The sequence below is a fragment of the Mytilus galloprovincialis genome, chromosome 9, assembly GCF_965363235.1.
Source record: "Mytilus galloprovincialis chromosome 9, xbMytGall1.hap1.1, whole genome shotgun sequence".
Lineage (NCBI taxonomy): Eukaryota > Metazoa > Mollusca > Bivalvia > Mytilida > Mytilidae > Mytilus > Mytilus galloprovincialis.
The window spans coordinates 11356586-11365294 of NC_134846.1; the positions used below are offsets into that span (position 1 = coordinate 11356586).

Genomic DNA, 8709 nt, shown 5'->3' on the forward strand with positions numbered 1-8709 from the left:
AACAGAGATGAAGCTAATAACACGAGAAATGGACTTCTGAGGCCAAAATCCCTACTTAGAGTGGGTTGATGGAATGTCCGCACCATGTACGAAGTAGGAAATTTTCGCAAATTGAAAATGAAATTATGAACTACAACATCGATATCCTGGGCATAAGTGAATGCAGGTGGACAAATTGTGGGTCAGTTGTAACAACAAATGGACAGAAGATAGTTTACTCTGGGAGAAAAGATAATATCAATAGAGAAGGTGTATCCATCAAACTGAATAAGCAAGCAAGTAAAGCTCTTATAGAGGGGAAACCTTTAGAGAATAATAGCAGCAAGATTCCATTCAAAATATGTTAAACTTACTCTGTTTGAATGCTATACACCAACTAATGAAGCAGACATTGAAACTAAAACCGACTTCTATGAAAAGCCAGGAAGTGTAATGGAAGGAGTACATGCCCATGATGTTGTACTGATTAATGGAGACTTGAATGCAAAAGTAGGTAATGGCAACATCGGAGTGGAGACAATAATGGGTAACAACGGATGTGGAACTTGTAATGAAAACGGAAACCTGCTGATTGAATTTTGTGGATTAAATGATCTGGTTATTGGTGGTATAATGTTCCAGCAAAAAGAGATACATACACTTACATGGACATCGCCAAACAGGAGAGACAAAAATCAAATAGACCATCTAATGATAAATGGCAGATGGCAGGATTTACTGAACGATGTATCTGTAAAAAGAGGGACAGACTGTGGAAGTGACCACTACCTGATAATTGGCAAAATTAAATTGAAGCTCAAGAAAGCTCCGAAGATAAACGAGCTGAGCAGGAAAACATTTGATCTGCAGAGAATGAAGGATAACAAAATAAGACAAAAATTCAATACTGTAGTAAAAAAACAGATACCAAGAACTCCGTGAAATTGATAACAACAATGAAAACATGGGTGAAAACATAACTGAAATGTGGGATAACATCAAGGACATTTATACTAAAACAGCTGAGAAAGTATTGGGTTTAAAGAACCGAAAAAGAAAACAGTGACTGTCAGACAAGAGTTGAGAAAACATCAAGGAAAGGAAAGCCATAAAAATAAAACTTAAGGCATCTAAATCTAACAGAAAAACAAATTGCTATCAGACTATAGAGATGAAGACAAATAAGTTAAAAAGGTGCAAAGAATGATGGGAGAAACTATGTTGAAGAACTTGCAAATGAAGCTAAAGAAACGTCAAAGCGTGGAGAGCTCAGTGTAGTATATAAAATTACTAGGCAGCTCTGTGGGAAGTCCAGGAATAATGACGCACCAGTACTATCCAAAGAGGAGAAGCTTCTTACTACAGACAAGAAAAAATTAGATCGTTGCGGCAGAACACTTTAAAACTATCCTGAATAGGGCTGAAGCAAAGATTGATATACCTGTGATTCAACCGTTTGGAGATGCACTTGAAATAGACAAAGAAAAGAGGGACGAAAGATACCAAAGGGACAGTCAAACTCATAAATCTAAAACAAACTGACAACGCCATGGCTAAAAATAAAAAAGACAAACAGAAAAACAATAGTAAAAGCTGTATGCAAAGATGAGATCCAAAAGGCAATAAGACAACTGAAAAATGGTAAAACACCAGGCATAGATAACATCAGTGCAGAATTACTGAAATCAGACATACAGTCAACAAGCGAGATACTTCATTATCTATTTACCAACATATAGATAGATACAAACATGGGTGAAAACATAACTGAAATTTGGGATAACATCAAGGACATTTATACTAAAACAGCTGAGAAAGTATTGGGTTTAAAGAACCTAAAAGAAAACAGTGGCTGTCAGACAAGACTTGGGAAAACATCAAGGAAAGGAGAGCCATAAAAATAAAACTTAATGCATCTAAATCTAACAGATTGAAAAACAAATTGCTGTCAGACTATAGAGATAAAGACAAAGAAGTTAAAAAGGTGCAAAGAAAGATGGGAGAAACTATGTTGAAGAACTTTCAAATGAAGCTGGAGAAGCGCCAAAGCGTGGAGAGCTCAGTGTAGTATATAAAATTACTAGGCAGCTCTGTGGAATGTCCAGGAATAATGATGCACCAGTACTATCCAAAGAGGGGAAGCTACTAACTATAGATAAAGAAAAGTTAGATCGTTTGGGCAGAACACTTTAAAACTATCCTGATAAGGGCTGAAGCAAACATTGATATACCTGTGATTCAACCGTTTGGAGATGCACTTGAAATAGACAAAGAAGCTGTATGCAAAGATGAGATCCAAAAGGCAATAAGACAACTGAAAAATGGTAAAACACCAGGCATAGATAACATCAGTGCAGAATTACTGAAATCAGACAACAAGCGAGATACTTCATTATCTATTTACCAACATATGGATCGATGAAGAAATACCAACTGAATGGGACAAAGGAATTATTATAAAACTGCAAAAGAAGGGAGATCTGAAACTTTTCAACAACTGGCGAGGAATATCACTACTTTCAATCCCTAGTAAAGTATTCCTTGGAGTCATCAAGAATAGAATAACTGATTCCATTAACAGTAAGCTCCGTGAAGAACAGGCAGGTTTTAGAAATAACAAAAAGAATTTAGTAAACTTTTTAAAGTAATTTGGTGTAACCAAATCCTTGACTCAATAATTTACCAACGATAAGTTGGGTTAATTATAATCTTAATCACAACAGAATAACAAGGACATAGCAACAGCAGTCGGGATATATTTAAAGACGGATAGATGGAGTTGGAGGAATTCCAACGTCCTCAAAAACAAAAATTAAGAATAGATAAGGAATTTCGTTCTGTTTATTGTAAATCTTTGTATAGAGTTTCTTGCGCATGTGAAACTGAAATATCGTTATTTAGGAAAGGACAATTCTTGCTGTTTATATTGACTCCTTTTCGTAAATTTCTACAGTTCTTTCTCGATTAATTATTTACCAATTATTTTTACCATATTACCGTATGCGGTTTTGAGTACAACACGTTCATGGATTTAGACGGGTCTTTACTTAAGTAAGCCGTAGTTTGTAATTCATGAAAATACACCAACAAGTATGCAATTAAAGAAACGCAATTGGTGCCTGGATAGGAATACCTACAACTTCGATAAACTGTATAGTTGAAACGAACATAGATGTTGTTAAAGAGAAAATATAATGCTTTAAACATACCATAGTAGTCATCGTTAGCATACCTATTATGTTTAACTTTTCCATTACAGAAGTTGGCTTTATATGAGTTGCGGTAAATAAATTTGCAACGAAATTTTTCAACGACCATATAGATTAAATCGAAACATTTTTGTTTGATAAGATAAGAAGGGTTGGTAGTGTATATAGTCGAAAATTCAAAACTGCCAATCGAATAAAAAGTGATTTCAAAATTGATACGTTAGTTTCCAAAATAACTTTAAAATAACCGCTGCTTAATGTTAACTTTTACCTTGAATTCTACATGTTTTCATCGAAATTCAGTATGACGTTAACCATCCCGCACTAAACGCTAGGGAATAGCGGGGACTAGCTTTAATCAGACTAATCTTTAAAAATATGCACAACCTTAACTATTAGTCTGACTAAAGCCTGTCCCCGCTATCCCCCCGTGTGTAGTTGTCTGGTTTACGTCATACTGTTCAAATTTCGATGAAATATATAAATGCTATAGATTAGCTCTTCAATTAAGGTGAATTTTGCTTTTTTATGATAATAATGAAGAGTGCCTATATTAACACGTAAAAATTATTTGTTTCGAACATAACTTATTTATGTTTTACGTGGAAGATAGGTTCTAAGTTTTTTTTTAAATGTTAAACCTTTCGGTTTGCCATCAACTGGATACATTTTTTCCAAAGTCTTGACTGAACCAGTAAAGCATTGGATAAAATTGGTTCAAAATTGTTATCACTTGGGACAGACACATACATACAGAATGTGGCGGCCTTAAACATGTTAGCAAGATCCCAACCATTCCCTTAACCTGGGACAGTGGTATAAACTTCAACATAAGAACAAACCATAAAAGCTACCTTTCTCAACTGATTTATGTAGTTCGTTCTTATGTTGTACTGTTACACCACTGTCCCAGGTTAAGGGGAGGATTGGGGTCCCGCTACCATGTTAAACCCCGCCATATTCTGTATGCATGTGCCTGTCCCAAGTCAAGAGCCTGTAATTCAGTGGATTTCGTTTGTTTATGTGTTATACCGTAGTCCTACTAGACCACGATCACACTACGATCTGTTAACAAAATGAAAATTTTGACGATCGTACTGCGATCGTGCAGATCGCAGTAAGGAATACGGTCGTGGTGAAGTCTTCATGCTCGTGATAAGCGTGGCCAACTCTGAATATGTTCAAAACAATCGTGGTGCGGTCAGGGCGAGATCAGGTGGTAGTAGAAGCGTAGTGAGAGCACAACAATGTCGTGGTAAGATCGCAAAGGTCGCTGTACCATTGTAACGACAGCGTAGCGAAAGCGCAAATCTAGTCGGAGAGACTGCGCTACGATCTCACAGCGACTTTACTACGACCACCATGTTCTTACTGCGACCCAAACATGCTTCCACTACGACTATACCACGTGTATACCACACTTATACCACGAAGTTCAGGACAATAGTACGATTAAACTCGCCCATGCCGTCCTTATCACGCTGTACTTACGATCTGACTACGTTTATACTACGATCATCATGACCATTGTAATTGTCATATAAAATTTATAAAATCTCTCCAGCTTTTGTTTGTCTGGACCTCTTGTTCTTCATCTCCAACGGCTGAATCATAATGACACATCTGTGTCATCCCTACTATCGTTCACTAAAACATCGTCATTTGATCTTGATGGACCTGCAATAGGGTGTGTATCAGGTTGGATAAATCGGTCCGACATATATCTCCTGGATCATGATTCGTTACTATCTGATCTCCCTCTACCTCTACCTCTACCTTTACCCTTACGTAGATTTTGGTTGAATGAGTGCGTTGTTTCCGAGAAACTCTACGCATCAATGAAAAATAGAAGGAATGATACAGTATTTATATGGAACACGATGTTGATGTTATTGTTGGGAGCGTAGAAATAGCGCAGTATGAACGTGGTATGGTCGTGGTAAGAGCATGCTATTAACCGCAGTCCCACTAGGCCACGATCGCACTACGATCTTTGAAAAAAATGAAAATTTTGACGATCATAATGCGATCGTGTAGATTGCATTAAGATCGTGATACGGTCGTGGTGAGGTCTTCAAGATCCTGATGAGTGTGGCCAACTTTGAACATGTTCAAAACAATTGTATTGCGGTCTAGGCGAAATCAGTTGGTAGTAGAAGCGTAGTGAGAGCACAACAATGTCGTGGTAAGATCGCAAATGTCGCTGTACCATCGTTACGAAAGCGTAGCGAAAGCGCAAATCTAGTCGGAGAGACTGCGCTACGATATCACAGCGACTTTACTACGACCAACATGTTCTTACTGCGACCCAAACATGCTTCCTCTACGACTATACCACGTGTATACCACGCTTATACCACGAAGTTCAGGACAATAGTACGATTAAACTCGCCCATGCCGTCCTTATCACGCTGTACTTACGATCTGACTACGTTTATACTACGATCATCATGACCATTGTAATTGTCATATAAAATTTATAAAATCTCTCCAGCTTTTGTTTGTCTGGACCTCTTGTTCTTCATCTCCAACGGCTGAATCATAATGACACATCTGTGTCATCCCTACTATCGTTCACTAAAACATCGTCATTTGATCTTGATGGACCTGCAATAGGGTGTGTATCAGGTTGGATAAATCGGTCCGACATATATCTCCTGGATCATGATTCGTTACTATCTGATCTCCCTCTGCCTCTACCTCTACCTTTACCCTTACGTAGATTTTGGTTGATTGAGTGCGTTGTTTCCGAGAAACTCTACGCATCAATGAAAAATAGAAGGAATGATACAGTATTCATATGGAACACGATGTTGATGTTATTGTTGGGAGCGTAGAAATAGCGCAGTATGAACGTGGTATGGTCGTGGTAAGAGCATGCTATTAACCGCAGTCCCACTTGGCCACGATCGCACTACGATCTTTGAAAAAAATGAAAATTTTGACGATCATAATGCGATCGTGTAGATTGCATTAAGATCGTGATACGGTCGTGGTGAGGTCTTCAAGATCCTGATGAGTGTGGCCAACTTTGAACATGTTCAAAACAATTGTATTGCGGTCTAGGCGAAATCAGTTGGTAGTAGAAGCGTAGTGAGAGCACAACAATGTCGTGGTAAGATCGCAAATGTCGCTGTACCATCGTTACGAAAGCGTAGCGAAAGCGCAAATCTAGTCGGAGAGACTGCGCTACGATATCACAGCGACTTTACTACGACCAACATGTTCTTACTGCGACCCAAACATGCTTCCTCTACGACTATACCACGTGTATACCACGCTTATACCACGAAGTTCAGGACAATAGTACGATTAAACTCGCCCATGCCGTCCTTATCACGCTGTACTTACGATCTGACTACGTTTATACTATGATCATCATGACCATTGTAATTGTCATATAAAATTTATAAAATCTCTCCAGCTTTTGTTTGTCTGGACCTCTTGTTCTTCATCTCCAACGGCTGAATCATAATGACACATCTGTGTCATCCCTACTATCGTTCACTAAAACATCGTCATTTGATCTTGATGGACCAGCAATAGGGTGTGTATCAGGTTGGATAAATCGGTCCGACATATATCTCCTGGATCATGATTCGTTACTATCTGATCTCCCTCTGCCTCTACCTCTACCTTTACCCTTACGTAGATTTTGGTTGAATGAGTGCGTTGTTTCCGAGAAACTCTACGCATCAATGAAAAATAGAAGGAATGATACAGTATTTATATGGAACACGATGTTGACGTTATTGTTGGGAGCGTAGAAATAGCGCAGTATGAACGTGGTATGGTCGTGGTAAGAGCATGCTATAAACCGCAGTACTACTAGGGCACGACCGCACTACGATCTGTGAAAAAAATGAAAATTTTGACGATCATAATGTGATCGCGTAGATTGCAGTAAGATCGTGATACGGTCGTGGTGAGGTCTTCAAGATCCTGATGAGTGTGGCCAACTTTGAACATGTTCAAAACAATTGTATTGCGGTCTAGGCGAAATCAGTTTGTAGTAGAAGCGTAGTGAGAGCGCAGTAAGGTTGTGGTACCATCGCAGCGAGAACTTAGCGAAAGCGTGATTCTTTTCGGAGAGACTGCGCTACGATCTCACAGCGACTTTACTACGACCATCACGTTCTCACCGCTACCCGCTTCCATTGCGGCTATATTACGTTTACATCACGCTGCTCAAGACCATAGTACGATTCTAGCACGACTATGCAATCCTCATAACGCTCTTCTTACGACCTGACTACGTTCATACTACGATCATCATGCTCATTATTTGTTCACACCAAATATATAAAAACTCTCAAGGTATGTTTGTATGTTATTTGGACCTCTTGTCCATTTTCTCAAACGGCTCAACTGTGCTTGACACATCAATGTCATTCCTGCTATCGTTCACTAAAAAATAGTCATTTGAACTTGATGGCCCAGCAAGAGGTTGTGATTCAGGTTGGATTGGACCTTCGACATCTCTGCTAGATCAAGATACGTTACTATAAGAGATCCCTCTGCCTCTACATCTACTCGTACACCCACGACCACGTGTTCTGGTCGTTTTGGTGGCATGAATGTGTTGTTTCCAAGAAATTTACGTATTAATCAGAAATATACATGTAAGGAATGGAACAGTATTCTACACGATGTTAACGTTATTGCTGAGAACGTAGTAAGATCACGGTATGAACGTACTTGTAATTGTGGTAAGAACGTGTTATAATCGCAATAGAAGCGTGATAAGATCGTGTTGCAATCGGATAACTCGTGGTATGGCCGTAGTGAGAACGTGATGAGCGAAGTTAGATCACGATAATCGTAGAAAAGGCGTGGTGAGAACGTGGTATAATCGTAGTGGGATCGTTGTAGAAGCGTAATGAGGACGTAGTATCATCGTGAAATCAACGAAAATTAACATTTTCATGCCGCTCATACCGCGACCGCACCAAGATCTGAATTAATTTTAGATCGCAGTGAGCGTGGTGCGATCGTGGTCTAGTGGGACTGGGGCTATAATCACATTAGAAGCGTGGTAAGATTCGTGTTTCAATCGGTTAAATCGTGGTATGTCGTAGTGATGACGTGACGAGCGTAGAAAGATCGTGATAATCGTGAAGTCGCAGAATAAGCGTGGTGAGAACGTGGTATAATTAGAGCGAGATCGTTGTAAAAGCGTAATGAGGACGTAGTAGGAACGTGATTGAAACAAAAATTTACAATTTCATGCCGCTCATACTGCGAGTTCACCACGATCTGAGTTAAATCAAAATCGCGGTGAGCATGGTGCGATCGTGGTCTAGTGGGACTGAGCCTTTTCGTTTGTTTTTCGTTTATTTTTTAACATTTAATTAGGCCGTTAGTTTTCTAGTTTGAATTGTTTTACATAGTCATTTCGGGGCCCTTTATAGCCGACTATGAGATGTGGGCTTTGCTAATTGTTGAAGGCCACACAGTGACCTATAGTTGTTAATTTCTGTGTCACTTGGTCACTTGTGGAGAGTTGTCTCATTGGCAATCA

At 39.1% G+C, this 8709-nt stretch overlaps 1 protein-coding gene across 7 annotated transcripts in view; it reads right to left on the reverse strand.

Annotated features, from left to right (window-relative positions):
• Positions 1 to 8709, reverse strand: part of LOC143044397 (cholesterol transporter ABCA5-like) — a 294548-nt gene that overhangs the window by 162272 nt on the left and 123567 nt on the right. The gene's annotated exons all lie outside the window — the stretch shown is intronic.